Raw genomic sequence first — 15,185 nt, 5'->3', positions numbered from 1 at the left:
AAGTGAGTGGCCCTGAGCTCCTCCCCAGACCCACGCCGCTCCTCAGCAAAGACAGGAACGCCGAGAACATGGGGCCGCATGCTTGCCTCCAAGCCCTGGCTCTGCCATTTACCGCCCTTGGGTCAGTCCTCTAACCTCCCGTCAGCTTCCTGTGGCTCTTAGGAAAAACAGCAAAGTCTGCGTCCCAACCCAGAAGGCTGCATCAAACAAGAGTTTTATTCCCACATAACTGAAGCTCCTTGGGCCGAATAAAGTAAAAAAGTAACTTAAGAGGCTGTCGCATGGCTCACATTATCTCCAGTGCTGGGGAGCAAGATGCGAGGCTGAGTGGCGGGGAGTAATTCCCAAACCCATGCCAGAGAGCGGGGACAGTGGGACCCAGGCTGCTGCCTCACTCCCCGCCATGGAAGCCTTCAGCAAGCTGGCTTTGGCTGCACTCAAGAGTAACCTGAACATCCAAATCTGAGATGAGCTGTTTGCAAAATTTGTTTTTCTCCCATAAAGGTCTGGGCTCTGCTCTCTGAAAACACCAGGTTCTCTCTCAAGTGTAAATCAGAGGTTTCATCCACGTGGGGTGCAATGGTGTATCAGTGTCTGTATCCAGCTACTGGGAGGACAAGCAGGGGGAGAGGAGGTGGCCTCGCCTGCAGGGATGCACACCGGAGGCTGTACGTGGCTGTTTCTGAATCACATTGGCCAGGGCTTGTCACACGAATTCCAAGAGTTGTGACAAACTCTTCTATTACCTGGGGGTTGGGGGACCCGATGGTGGGGCGTAATCAGCAGTGTCCGCCTCTGTCTCTGCACCCCAGCTGCTCTACCAGCACTTCCTTTCAATTCTCTGGACAAGACGAGCGCTCTGCATGGGCTCTTGCCTCTGCCTGGGACACTGATCCTCTCCCGTTGTCTAGAAAACCCCTACACCTGCCCCAGATCCCACTCAGACACCCCTGATCTCTGCTGGGCTCCTGCTCTACGTTCTCCTCGTCCTGGTCCTGCTGTCCCGGCACCGTGCAGACTCTGCGAATGGCCCTCTGGGTGATCGTGTGACTGAGGCTGCCTCCCTCCGCAGGTGAAGAACCTCCCAAAAGCCGGCATCGTGGTTTCCTTCGGCGCTGAGTCCCGAGCTAGAACTAGCGGCTGAAGGACTGAATACATCGACATGCCCTCCTGAGTTCCAGGTCCTCTCCTGAAAACGGACACAGCTCAAGTCACAATCCAGGCGAGACCCGCGTTACTAAGCAGGGGCGGTTACTGCTTTAATTGGTTTGGTCCTCCCAGCAACCTTCAAAGTAGGTCATGTTACCATCCTTCCCTTACGGAAGTAGAAAAGGGAGGCACAGAAACGTACCTCACAGGAGGCAGGTTGGGATGGAGCCCCAAGGCCCTGACAGGCAGCAGGGGCTCAGGCAGCATCCCTCCGGCACAGACTTCCTATGCACTGGGGAGGGGCCCAGACCAGCTCCTGTCCTTGTCCCCAGGCCTCTTCTGGGAGCTCCTCCCAGCCTGACCCTAAGTCCTTCTGCAGCAGGGACCCACGGTCCCAGCTTCCAGGAAACCAGCTGTGAGGTGTGTGGCCTGGTCCTCTGCAACGGCTCCCAGAGACACACAGCTGGGTCACACACACCCATCCTGCCCAGGCCACAGGCCAGAAAATAGGCAGGCGCGTGCTCCACTGGCTCCACGGTGAGGGGCACCCAGCCCTGCTGGTGGCGAGGATGCCCAGGGAAGGCCACAGCTCCCCCAAGGAAGAGGCCCAGCTGATCTCCACCTTGCTCTGTAAAACAATGACGACAGCCGCGTCGCACTCCCAAGAGGATCCCTACTCAGCGCAGGAGAAGGACGGGGAACACAGAGAAACAGGAAGATGCGAGGGCTGCTCCTAGCGCCTGCAGCACCCACTCAAGCCAACCCAGTGCCTTGCCCTCTGAAGCACAGCTCACTCCTGACAGAGAAAACCACCTTTCAGGGACATCGCAGAGTCTGCGTCTGCATCCCCCTAAGGCTTCCGGATCCTGGGTGTCATGGTTTACACAAGACTAGGAGGCCGCTGTCACCGGGCCTCTCATGGAGCCACGAGTGCATGGTGAGGTGGCAGTGGCGAACCGCCTGTCCGCTCCCAACGACATTTCCTGAGGTCCCCGCGTGCCCTGGGGGAGATGCAGAGCTGGCTCCCACTCCCACCCCCACCCCTCAGCATCTTACTCCCCAAGGATAAATACCTGAGACAATTATTTGCTTCCAGCACTCTCCAGGCGCTAGACATTGTTCTAAGAATTTACAAACCTTGACTCAGTCAACAGCAACCTTAGAGATAGGTAATCTTATTATTCTCATCTTATAGATGAGAAAACCGAGGCCCAGAGAAGTCAGGTGACTTGCCTGAAATAACACAGTGAGTAAACGGTGGAGTCCAGATTCAAACCCAGGCATGGGGGCTCCAGAACCTGTGCTGGCAGTTGCATAAACACAAGCTAATGGGCCGTGGATGTGAGGACCACGCCACAACTGCCTCCACCGGAAAGATGGACAGATGAGAGGCGGCACACAGGTCATTAACTCCTGCTAAGCCAGAACACTCTAAAGAAGAATTCCAGCAAGAGGAATCAGGGTTAAAGCTGTGGCTCTGAACCCCGGCTACATATGAAGGTCACCTAAGGCAAGAAAACGGCCGCCCGAGTTTGAACCTGCTTTTTCTGGGTGCGGCCTGGGAATCGCTACTTTTTAGGACTTCCCAGGCAATTCCACCGTGCGGCAGGTGAGAACCCAACTCTCAGAAGCAGGGTCTCTGCACACAGCCTATGTGGCCCTGGGATATTTGCTTAGACCCTCAGGCCTCAGCTTCCACATCTGTGGAATGGGAGTGCCATCGCTATGGTGAGTTCAAGAAGCCTCACGTGTGCCCACCTCTCAAGGGGCCTGCAAGGCTGTTGGCTCTCATAACCAAGCACACAAGCGCCGAGCACCCAGGCGGAGCGCACCAGTCTGCTCGGGCCGCCATCACAAAGCACCGCAGACGGGGGCGGGGGGGCGGCTAACAACAAGCACTATTTCTCACAGTTTGGGAAGCTAGAAGCCTGCGAGCAAGGGCGGCAAGGCTCGTTTCTCCCTCTCCTTGGCGGGTAGATGACTGTCTTCTCCCTGCGTCCTCCCACGGTCGTCCCTCTGTGCGTGTCTGCGTCCAGGTGCCCTCTTATGGTGACACCAGCCACAGTGGATTAGTGGGCTCTCGTTTGCACTTGTCACCTCTCTAGGGGGCCTGTCTCCAAATACCACCACCTTCTGAGGTCCCGGGGCCAGGGCTCCAGCACATGAACTTTGGGGGGACACGATTCAGCCCAGAACCATCCGTAAATGCAGACAGAGCTTCTTTGGAGCTGCCTGCCTGGGCGCGGGGCTGAGACTGCAGAACCTCACCCTGAAGCGGGCCCCAGCGAGGTGGGTGGTTTTCACCTGGCGTTTCACGGCCTCTGAGGGTGGGATCCCGATCGAGGCTTCGCGCGGCCAGCCCTTGGAGGGTTAATCGAAGGGCTCTGGAGTGGGGGGACTGACTGCCCCCAGACCTTTATCGTCCCACCCTGACGTTGAGGGCTCACATTTCCCACTTAATTACTTGTCCGGCAATCAGAAGAGATAGCCGGTTCTGTGCTGAGTCGGCTGCAGCTGTGAACTGTTTATTTACTTTTCCTCAGCCCGGGAATGGCTATAATTTAAAGGTTCAGATCTCAGCTACCCTGCCTGGTGCAAACCCTGCTTAAACACTTCCATATTGCTCGGGTGGAATGCGCTGGAAGCTGCCCCCACCCCCTCCCCGGACAAGAGCGCTGAGAAGGCAGGTGTTCCTGGTTATCGGGGCTGCAGGGCCGGTGAGGGCAGGGGGCTGCCCTCCCTTACTGCCGACTCTGCCGTCCGCCCAGAGAGCTCGTGGAAAACCTAGAAGCCACAGGAGGCGTGAGGACCACAAGATGGCAGGACGGACGGCCCCGCATCACCCCCGCCCAAAACAGTGGTCCCTGCCACAGCCGAAGCCACCGCTCTCGCTAATTCCTGCGCCAAATGGTGTAATTACCACTGAAGTTGTCAAATGGCATCCAGATGGTCTCGCCTTTCACACCAGCGGTTTCATAAGCTTTTAGGCGTGACCTTGGCAGCTTGTGCTCCACCTGCACAGCCCCCCGGTTTGTGAAATCCGAGCCCACAATTAGATCAGATAATGAGTGCCCAAGTGACCAGCCTTGAACTCTGCAAGCTCTCTTCAAGGGGTGCCCAGAGAGTCACCCCATGCCAGTGACAAATGGCATGCGTCCCACCACAAACGGAGGCCCCTGTGCACAGCCCCCGAGGCCTGCCTGGGGAGATCACAGAGCCCCTGAGAGACCCAGGAGCACATCTGGGGGGCCAGGCAGATCCCAGGCAAGTGGTTTCAAGAGCTGAATTCTGACAAATCCGAGGCTCGACCCCAACCAGGCAGCCAACAAGGGAGGAACGGTTTCCAATACTGCCATCCCCGTGGGCATCAACAGGCGGGAACCCCAACACGGGAATGACCTGCTGCCACCAAGCTGCCTGTGACCTCTATCAGTTCATCCTCGAGCTGCAGTAACCCCACGGCACGGCTTTCAGGGATCCTATACTGCAAAGACTCACAATCCACTGTCCATTCTGAAAAGTCAAACTACTCTTTCCTAGCACAGGGCAAACTCCTCTGATAACTAGTGTGCCTACACCAGGCATCAGTGCCAGGACTTCACACCTACTGAATAATCTAATCTTCTAACAATCTAGGTGCTGTTTCTATCGTCCTTCTGTAGATGAGAAAACCACAGAAAGAGTAAGTAACCTGCCCAAGGTCACAGCTAAGGAGTGGCAGCAACGGGATTCAAACCCAGGTAAGGAAGCAGGCATCAAGAATGCACACAACTGTGATCCCGTTGGGGTAAAAATAGTAATTTACTTAAAATTTCAATATGTAGGATAACAAGTTATATATTTTAAACAAAGCTTGAGGGTTTTTCCAAAGGTTTGGAAAATGACAAACAGTCCAAGAAGAGCCCCCCACTCTGATATTGTCAGTTTCCTCCCGAGACAAAGAAAAGAGCAAGTCAGAAGCCTTCTCTGTGATGGGGTGGAGCAGAGGGTGACGGGAGGGATGGGACACTTGAGCTCTTTGCCAGGGAGCGAAGTTTCTGTGGGAGAATCCGGTGTCTGTTCTCTGCCAGGTTCTGCTTAGCAGAGACCTCAGACAGACAGCTAGGGGAGGCCGAGACACAACAGGGAAATGCAAAATGTCTTTGTTCAAACCCCCCTCTTTATATTTGCCTCTTTCTAGGGCATCCGTGTTCCCCTCACAGGAATGCTGTGTCTTTAAAGATCCCATCTCAAGGTGTCACTGAAAACTCAAGACTGTGTTGCCATTCTTACTATAGTGTGAATGACTGACATTTAGGAAGAGGAGATTGCATTTCAGGTTGTCACCTGAAGGTCAGTTTGGCTTTTCACACTGAGAGACCATAAGAGGATCCAAGACAAACATGATGCATGGAAAAATAATCATTTTTGCTAAAATAATGGGAGGGACACAATGACCTTTTAAAAATACTTCTGCTAATACTACAGAGTGCAAAGCAAGAGTGCCGACTTAAGGTGAGGGCGAGCCCACGAGGTCACACGTGGGCAGGTTCTGACCTGGTGCCCATTCGTGGGAAGGGGAGCTATGCTGTTGGAGATTCTGTGATAGAAAACCTTGAAGAGCCAGGCCTCAAACTATACAAGTGGTCGAGTTCCGGTCATGGCTCAGCGGTCAACAAGCCCGACTGGTATCCACAGGGACAGGGGCTCAATCCGTAGCCTCCCTCAGTGGGTTGGGGATCCAGTATTGCCATGGCTGTGGTATAGGCCGCAGATGCGGCTCAGATCCCACATTGCTGTGGCTGTGGTGTTGGCCGGTGGCTGCAGCTCTGATTTGACCCCTAGCCTAGGAACCTCCACATGCCTCAGGTGTGGCCCTAAAAAGACAAAAAGACAAAAAAAAAAAAATTATGTAAGTGGTTTTCTCCAGTGATGATAGCACCTGGCAGGTGACAGCTTTATCCCAGCACAAGCTGGGGATTCCCTAGGGACAATGATAGGACTCAGAGGCCACCTGTATTAGATACTTGCCAAAAGCCAACCTGCCTTAGAACCTTCTCAGTCCAGCCACGCGCTCACGAGTGGGAGATCAATGGTGGGCACATCTCACCATCCAGGGTGTGTCTGCATGTGTATATGTGCACACATGTGCTGGTAAACACGGGTGTGTGTGCCAGTGGGTATGAGTGTACATGAGTGTGGGCGATGTGTTTCATGGACGCCAGTATGTAGATGTGGATGAATACATGTGTGTGCATGTGAGCGTGTGCTTCTCTCCAAGAGGACAAGTCTCAAGAAGACAGCATGAGGCCATCCGGTTAGCCACCGTATTTCATGTTTTATTGCACCCCTGCTTTGGGCAAAGTTAAGCCAATAAACGTGAAACCAACTCTGGGCCTGCAGCTTCCTCCTCTGGGGCAACAGAAAGTCTGGGATGAGAGAGGACCAGCAGTGCCCCATGACAAAGCAGAAAGTTCATAAAAGACAAGGGCCCCAAACTCTAGGGACCTCGCTGGGCTCCCCTTCATGCTAACTTTCGGTATGCGTGACGAGCCCCCTTCCAAGAACCCATCGACCTGCCTCCTCCGGCCTCCCCCGCCCTTGGCCTTCTGCGGATCCGCCAGTGTGCACATCTCTCAGGGGCCCACATTCGAATCCCAGCCTCTCCACTCACCCCAGGGCCTTTGTGCAAGGGAGGGATCCCTCTCGGCCTCCTGAGTTTCCCCACCAGCTCTGTGCCGCCCTGTCCTGAGCACGTCCAACGTCTCACTGTGCCTGCTCCTCTGAGGACCGCGGACCCAAGGACTCTAACCCTCCGTCTCACACAGCAGGAAACGGGCACGTGCGCAACGCGGAGCTGGATGGGCCCTGGAACCAGGACTGCCCAGGTGGCTCTCCTGGGCGCTGCCTCCACCACATTTCCAGGAGGGGCTCGGCATCCCGTCCGACGGCTCTTGCAGGATTTCATCTGCACCATCGTAGCGTTTCCTTGTGGGAAACAGGAGCACGTGCCCGGCCCCTCCATGAACTCCCTGTGTTCTGAGGAGCGTCAGTCCCCCCGCCCCGATGCCTCAGCTCTGAGAAGCCCAGGGTCACTTGGTGTTTCTGGGTTCAGGGTTCCTGGGCCTCAGGGAACAGCAAGGAAGTTGATCCCCAGTATTACTGTGAACACTTGGGAATCTCCAACGTGAAGGAGCTCTGGTTTCTAAAAAGATGCCCCAGAGAGTGCTCAGAGCACTCAGCCTTGGCTTTTGCCTCCAATCCCGCGTGGTCGGCCTCACGCTTACGGACATCAGAAGCTTTGCCAGGAAGGTGACATCTTTGAATGTCTTTATGGGTAATAAGATTTAATCCTTTCCTGAACGGGCTGTCTGTGCTTGCTGTGTGCAGAGCACCCACGATGCCTCCCAGCTACCCCGCAGGAGAGATAACAGCACCCCCAGTCAGTAGAGGAGGAGACTGAGGCTCCAAGACGTGGAAGGAACAGGAGGGCGGCCGTGAAGATGCATCTCAGCCTGACTCCAGAGCCTGCCCACGGTGCCAGGCTAGCCTTTTCCCAGGTGTTCAGAATTACCTGGGCCTCGTGTAAACCATGGATCGTGGGTCCCACCCCACTGCTAATGAAGTCTGACGCTGAAACCCAGGGCCTGAGAACGTGCATTTCAAACAAATCTCACTGCCCACACTCCATCATAAAACTAGACTAATTACCTGCTTCCAGCCGCTTTCTGTGACTTGGTAAGAACATGATGGGGAGGGGGTAGGATGGAAACCTAGCCCAGGCCAGGCAAGCAGGCCTCCACTACCCTCGCGGGCCTGCACAGCGCCCCTGAGGGCCAGTGCGGGGCACTGCGACCCCCCAGCCCCCCCTGCAGGGAACCCAACCGCTGCCCCTACAGAAAGAATGGGCGGAAACGGGCCGCAGGCAGGAACTCACCCCTGCCATTTCACACCGCCCCGCCGGGAAGGGCCTGAAGAGGAGCTGAAAAGGCCAGGGACGTGGAGCCAGGCGCGCGAGAGGGCTGGCAAACAAAACACAGCCCCCCCAAAGCAATCGCCCGACGAAATCTGCAAGCTCATCACGGTGCTTGGAAACCTCAGTGGGGACACAACACAGGACGCATCCTGCTCGGCAGAGATAAGAGAATTCCCAGGTTCTCACTGCCCAGCGTCACCCGGGGGACAAAAGAACTGGCAGGGAGCTTGGTGGAACGTGAGAAAGATGCCCGAGGCAAAGACTGCGGGAAGCTCTGCACCCTGCACCCCTCGCCCTGTGCCCTTCACCCTTCACTCGCCCCTGGAGTCACCCCTCAGATTGACCTTCAAGCCCAGCCTACCTCTCGCTGGTTGTGGGGCCCTGGGCAAGTGGCTTTGCCTCTTTGTACCTCAGTTTCCCCACCTGCAAAATGGGGCTGCAGGGGGGGAACGACTTCCAGCCTTCCTCCACATTTTACTGTGATCGATTGTGTGTTCATGGAGGCACTTTCCTGGATCCCCTGGTCCAGCCCTCAACCAATCCCAGGAGCTGGGCACCTGCACAAGCCCCGCTGCCCCAGTAAGAAAGCTGGTGTTGCCGTGAAGGAGAGAGGTGGGGGGGGTCAGAGGCCGCACTCACGTCCTGTCACAGAAGGCCCATCCTGAGAGCCTGATCACAACCAGCCAGCAGTGAAAGCGGCAGCTCCAGTTGATTCGATCCCATTCTTATCTGTGGGGTCGTGTTATTAGGCTGAGTTTAATTCCAGTGCTATTTGTCTGCATACATCGAAAGTGATGATAACTGCCAGAGGGACAGCTAGCACCGCACCACCTTCCATCGGATGTCCTGGGAAGGGGGTGCTGTGATCAGCACCCCCAGCAGGTGAGGCCACTGACCTTCAGAGCGCTCAGGTCACCTGCCTCCCGTCACCCAGCGGTGGTCTAGGGAGTACAGTGCCTGCATACTGCAGAAACCCCCGCCTCGGGGCCTCTCCTGCTCTGTTAATTCCTCTTCCTCAAGCGCAGGGGGTCTCACCCCGTCCCTCTCTGCGTCCTCAAAGGATGCCGGCACACCAGCCAATGGACAGTGCAGAAGCATAAGCTGAATTGACTCAGATTTTATGTTCCAGGTTTCTTTGAGACACGTGCTGTCCAGAATGGGTGGGAGGCGGTGCCATGCTGCTTGGGGCGAGTAGGGGCAGAGGGATTGCCTGGTGGGTCCTTAGTAGTCTCCACCTCTAGAGGGACCCAAAGTGCCCACGAGGTGTTTCCTTCACTCTAGGTGGATGCGTCGGGGCAAAGCCAGTGTGTGTGGAAAGGAATCAACAATAAGGGGTCAACTGCAGAGGCCAGCCGGGGACCCAGAACCTGTCCCAGCTGTCCACACAGCACAGAAGGGTGCGGATGCCCTTGGGACCCTGATGCGGCCCCCCTGCACAACATGCAGTGAGTCAGCACAGGACCGACCCCTGCCATGTGGGAGCCGTGGGGGTGGGGAAAGGAGCCACACCTCCCTCGGCTGTGTTGCCTGCCTCTCCCACCCACCCACACGCACCCCCAGGCCAGGAGCCCTGAGCGTTGTCCAGCCTCTCTTGTTCTCGGGTTGAAAAGGTTCTGGAACACAAGACAGCCAATTCCAAAGCCCAGAGCCTCCCCCACAATTCCAGGGGGAGATTTTCAGTCCCTCTTCAGAGCTCCCAGAGTTCCTGTGAACCACATCCCATGGGAAAGCTTTAAGGACGGGCCTGGGAGGCCCCACTTCCTGCCCCCTGCTGCCCTGCCTGGGAAGATCTGCTGAAGTGAACGCAGGAGCTCAGAAGGGGCTGTGGCGGATGCCGTGGGCGTGCTTCCCAGGGTCACTCTTGCCCACCTTCTCCCTGCCATGTTCCTTACCACTTCCCTTGTAGCCAGATGCAGCCAAGTTGACCCAGTTCTGACTGCTGAGATGGAAACAGGCTGTTGGGACACTCTGGGAAAAGCTTTTGCTTTCCTGATAAAAAGGCAGAGAGACCCAGGTAGCATAGTCTTGGAAGTCTTCTCCTCCCCTCCTCCCCTGAAGACAGATGCGACGTCTGGAGACACAGCAGCCATCCTGAGACCATGACTGGACAGGTACTGGCAGTGTGGCAGGCAGAATGATGCCCTTCGAGAAATGCTCACACCCTAATCCACAGAACCTGTCAAAATGTTAGGTAATAGGGCAAAGTGGAATGAAGGCTGCGGATGAAAGTGGGTTGTCATCAGCAGACCTTGAAAGGGGGAGATTGGCCTGGATTCCCCAGGTCATCACAGGGTCCTTAAATGTGGGAGAGAAGGCAGAAGAAAGAGTCAGAGGATGACAGGTCTGCAGGGTCAGAGAAATAAAAGTGCAACCCTGCTGGCTTTGAAGATGGGGGAAGGGGCCATGAGCCAAGGGATGCGGGCACCTCTTGAAGCTGGAAAAGGCTAGGAAACAGATTCTCCTCTGGGGCTTCCTGGACACCCTGACTTTAGTCCAGTGAAACCCATGCTGGACATCTGACCTGCAGAACTGTGAGAGAATCCAAGTGTGTTGTTTTAAGCCACCAAGTTTGTGGTCATTTGTTACAGAGGCCCCAGGACACTGACACAAGCCATATGAGATGCTGGTTTGCCCTTGTCAAGCAAACTAGCCAATGCCAGTGGCTGCTTTTCCCCAGATCTGAGAAGAATGACCCCATGCTGCTTTAGGCCACTTCAAGATGGACTATGTGTGACTTGAAGCTGAACACGTTTCTAACTGGCATCTGTGCCAGCTGGGGAGGCTTTCATTTCAAAATTCCTTTCGTGAGAGAGAAACAGGTCGCCAGCTAGAAATGTGAGCTGAAACCTCGGACAGCACCCCGAGTCTGCAGATGGACTCTGGGTACCCCGAGACTGTGTCCTAGAAAGGAAGGTATGGTAAGACCAGAGCTGCTTGGCTAAGTCTCTTCAGAAAACTTTCCCTCCGTATAATGCCCTAAAGCTCTCCAACATTCTAAAAAGAGAAAGCAATGTAATGTTTCTTCAGTCACAAAGTGGACCTAAGACCAAAAAAAAAAAAAAAGCTAATTACAATAAACAGAAGAGTTCCCGGGTTTGGGTGTCCTGGCCACTCCACGGCAGCGTCCCTGGGATGTCAGATGTGTTCGTAACTGCCCACCTGACAGGACTCAGTGAGACGTCTCCAATTTAATGGCTACTCGGGACTGCGTTCCTTGCGTCTTGTTTTTTGGCAGGCTGTTTGTCACTGATAGGACCTTGTTGACAAATAGTCCCTTTTCAAAGAAATACGACTCTACCCTATGTAATTTCTAAGCTGTATTTTCCCAATCTATTTTATCACTCAGTTTATGACGACGTTTCCAAGAGCGGGTTCAGGGAAGAAGCCTTTGTTTACTCACAACACGCAAGGAGTCTGTGAGCTGGGGAGGGACATTTGCTGGGGACCTGCCGCCTCTGCGCTGGGCGCTGAATGCGGGTGGGGGGCTGGGCAGACGTCTGATCCTCGCCGCCCCCAGAGGGAGCTGACCCAGTCATGGGTGAAAAAGACCGTCCAGTGAGAGGTCTAGCACAGGCCCAGCAGGGTTCCGTGAGGGCAGGAGGAGGACTGATCTTACTGCTCCCACAGAGACGGCCTCCCAGAGATACCCACGGCTCTACCTGGATGTGACTGGCCACAGGCCCAGCATTCTCTCCAAGGGCTGGCACCGAGCAGCCACCTTCCTCCTTCTCCCCCACAGCAGCCTGAGGTCCTTGCGCTGCCTGCACTCAAGATGAGGAAGCCAGAGCCTCAGAGAGACCTAGCGTCTTACCCACCAGTCTGAGATGTGCAGATGCAGGTGACCCAGTGACACATTCTGGGCTCTGATCTATGACCCTGCAGGCCCGCCAGCCACAGCAGAGCCTTCCCTGGCCCCACAGAGCCAACAAGGTCAGGCAGAGGCTTTGGACCAGAAGCAGAAAGAGACCCCTCCCAGGGCCAGGCTCTGGCCTCAGAGAACCCACTAACAGAAAACCCCAGACCGACCAGAAGCTCAGGAGAGGTATGGGGGCAGCAGGAGGAGAAGGGAAGCAGTGGGTGCCCCAAGAGCCACCATGGCAGGACTTCGCAGGGGCAGTGCCCATGGAGGCCAGGCCGCCCTCCTCCAGGGCTTCCTCACTCATCACCTGTGCCCACCCTGGAGCCACTTTCCCCGCAGCCTCTGACAGCAGCCTCCTGCCATGGGCCAGGGTCCTGGGACCACGTGGGCGTTGTGTAGTTTGAACCCTTCCCAGGTTCTAACTACCTGGTGACTCTGGGCAAACCCCCAACCTCTCTGTGCCTCGATGTCCTCCTCTGCAAAGTGACAGTCATAAAAGAAGCCACCTGCTCTTAAGGGAAGTCTTGGCCCAAAACACCAACGCCTTACTCTCCCATCTGGTAGAAACACATTAATGCATTTTATACTTGAAGAGGCCGTGAGGAAGGATCCAGATCACGCAGAGATAAACATCTCATCTGAAGGGTTCCTGTAAAGTGTCTCTTTCCGCTTCCAGTCAAGAGCGCGTCATGTAACCATCAGATGTGACCTGCGCCGCCTTGGCCCTCTGCTGGCTGCCGGACCACATCTGTTCCCCGCCCCATTCCTCCCTGTTGACAGGATTCTAGTTTTGTTTGGCTTGGCAATGGGCTCGACTGAAAATATGCAGTTTCCCAGACTCCTTTGCGGTAAGAGTGGTCAGGTGACACGGTTCTGGCCAAGGCGACGGAGGTGAGCTGCCCAAGGGACAAGACAGCATAGCGTCCCCCCGGCCCTTTATCCCCCAGAATCTCACAGGGGTGGCATCCACCTTGGGACTGCAGCCCACAGGCCCAGAGCCCAAAATGCGGGGGGAGCCGGGGTCTCTGCCTGGTCTGCCTGTCCCTTAACTGCAGGAGACCCACGTGAGCACAAAGGACTTAGACAGGCCTTCTCCATGGAAACAGCTCCCCTCCAGGCCTGGGGGCCCTACCACCGTCTTGCCTAGCTGCAGTGAGTGACACCCATGCCATCCAATCACAGTGCTCTCTGTCCTCTTTGGGGCACTGAAAGGCAGGTGCCTCCATTCACTAACACAAGTGTTTTCATTTTGGCGTGACTGATGCATTGATTTCCTTAGTGAAACCCGCCCTCAGGTGTCCCCAGGCGTAGCATGGCGCCCTCCAGCTGCTGCGTCCTCCCAGGCCACTGTTGGGGATGGCAGCTCAGGAGAGGGTCTCGATTTCTCCGTCTGTGAAATGGGGATGACCAGACCTCACCTCCTTAGTCTTGAGAAAGCGGCGCTGAGGTGAAAGCAGTTACCTGCTGCCCCGACCTCTGTGATCTGGCCGAGGCCAGGGTCTGACCACGGCTCCCCATCCCGGCCCACTGTGAGGTCCCTGCACTCCCCTTGCTGGCCCCTACCCAGTCCAGTGCCGTCCCCCCAGGCTGAGCCCTCACATCTCAATTCAGTGCCGTCGCAGGGCTTCCCCCACACGCCCCTCATCGACATGCCAAGGCCCCATCCCATGCTCCCCCGTAGCCTGCGGCTGCCCAGCACACACCCGGTCTCCCCAGAGGACTGGAGGCCGAGAGAGAAATAACCCCGCTAATTGTTCACGGCCATAAACGCAAAGCCACCCAAGCGCCAGGCACAGAGTCAGGCTCCACGGACACTTGCTACCTGTGCAGCGACGGACCAAGTGGGTGTAGGCAGCTGGCGTGGAGGCCTGGGAGGCCCGGTGAGGCCGCGTTTTGCTACCTCCGGGTCTCTCCCCCACAGGCCACATCCTTCCACCTCCTACCCCTTGGGGAATGCGGAGGGGAGGGTTTCATCACCCGGGCTTCGAGAACGGGAAGACGGCTAAGCTCAGGTGACCAAGAACTGAAGAAGAGCCCGAAGAGGACAGGAGGGAGAAGTGAAATACTCAGAGAATTCCTTTCCGTTTCCCCCGGCACTTAAGCCTTGAGGAAAGGAGACAAGTCCCTAGTTGCAGGAGAGTCACATGGCCCTCGGGGAGAAGAGACGGCAGGTACAGAGGCGCCGAGGCAGGGCAGGAGCTGTAAGAGGAATGGCGAGGTGTGTGCACGTGTCAGGGAGGCTGAGGCCAGACGGTGGTTGCCAGTAGTTTCTATAACGCAAAAGGATCACTAACTCTGCTTATAATAATGATAACGTTTGTCAAGCACCAACTACCTTCCAGCTCAGTCCCTACACCCCCCAGGAGGTGGCCCTATTAGCAGCCTCCTTCTACAGAGGACACACCTGAGGCCCAGAGACTCGGAGTGACTTTCCCCAGGACACTGGGTAGGGAGGGGCCGAGCTGGAGCCCCTGTCTAGGCTTCCTGGCTCTACAGACCTGGTTCCCGGTGCCATGCTACACCAGGTCCCCTGCCCTGGGGCAGTACAAAGAGGGCTGCGCCTCTCCTGGCAGGATGAAGTCAGCTCCCACCACATCAGGCCATACAACAAAAACACAAAAGCTCACAGCCCATTGAGGGTGGTATTTATGCCCCGTGTCGGGACAGGTCAGCTTGGTGGCCCTGCGGACGCTGGCTGTGCTACTTACACACCTGTGCTTCTGCTGGGATGGACGCGGTGACTGGGCTTCTCCGTGCATCTCCCGTCCTCCATCAGGCCAGCAGCTCAGGCACTGCACAGATGCACAGCGGGGGCACCAGCGTGCAGGTGAAAACAGTTAAGTGTTTCTCCGAGCTTCTGCTTGAGTCTGCTAATATCCTATTGACCAAAGCAAGTCCCTCAGTGAAAAAAAGCTCCAGAGACAAGAAAACCTACCCACCTCTTAGTAGAAGGAGGCACAAAGCCCTCCACAGAGGGCTTCACCTCAAGCAGTGAGGACCTGAAGCCACTCATGCATCCAGCTGCTGCAGTGAGGAAGGCCCGGCCTAGAGCCAGGGGAGGCACTGGGGTGGGGGAGAAGGGGGCCTCTCTGAGCCTGGGTCCTCCCCTGGACCATGGAAGGGTGATTTGTCCAGGGTCCAGCAGGAGGCAGTGGGAGAGCTGGAACCCTTGTCAAAACCATCTGACTCCAAGACCCCTTCCCCTTGGGGCATGAGCCTGGG

At 56.1% G+C, this 15,185-nt stretch overlaps 1 protein-coding gene across 2 annotated transcripts in view; it reads right to left on the bottom strand.

Moving 5' to 3' along the window:
• Nucleotides 1–15,185, bottom strand: part of C6H16orf95 (chromosome 6 C16orf95 homolog) — a 316,513-nt gene that overhangs the window by 93,267 nt on the left and 208,061 nt on the right. The window contains exon 12 of one of the 2 annotated variants that reach the window (XR_014805268.1): nt 14,672–14,841. The exons of the other annotated variant lie outside the window; for it this stretch is intronic. The gene's annotated coding sequence lies outside the window, so the exon portion shown is untranslated. The remainder of the gene's footprint in view (nt 1–14,671; nt 14,842–15,185) is intronic. 2 annotated transcript variants of the gene reach the window in all.

The sequence above is a fragment of the Sus scrofa genome, chromosome 6 (assembly GCF_054392235.1).
Source record: "Sus scrofa isolate SSC_HxYL_T2T_F1_AM1 chromosome 6, Sscrofa_HxYL_maternal_Yorkshire_Landrace_v2.0, whole genome shotgun sequence".
NCBI classification, from domain to species: domain Eukaryota; kingdom Metazoa; phylum Chordata; class Mammalia; order Artiodactyla; family Suidae; genus Sus; species Sus scrofa.
This window is presented reverse-complemented; position numbering and strand designations above follow the sequence as displayed.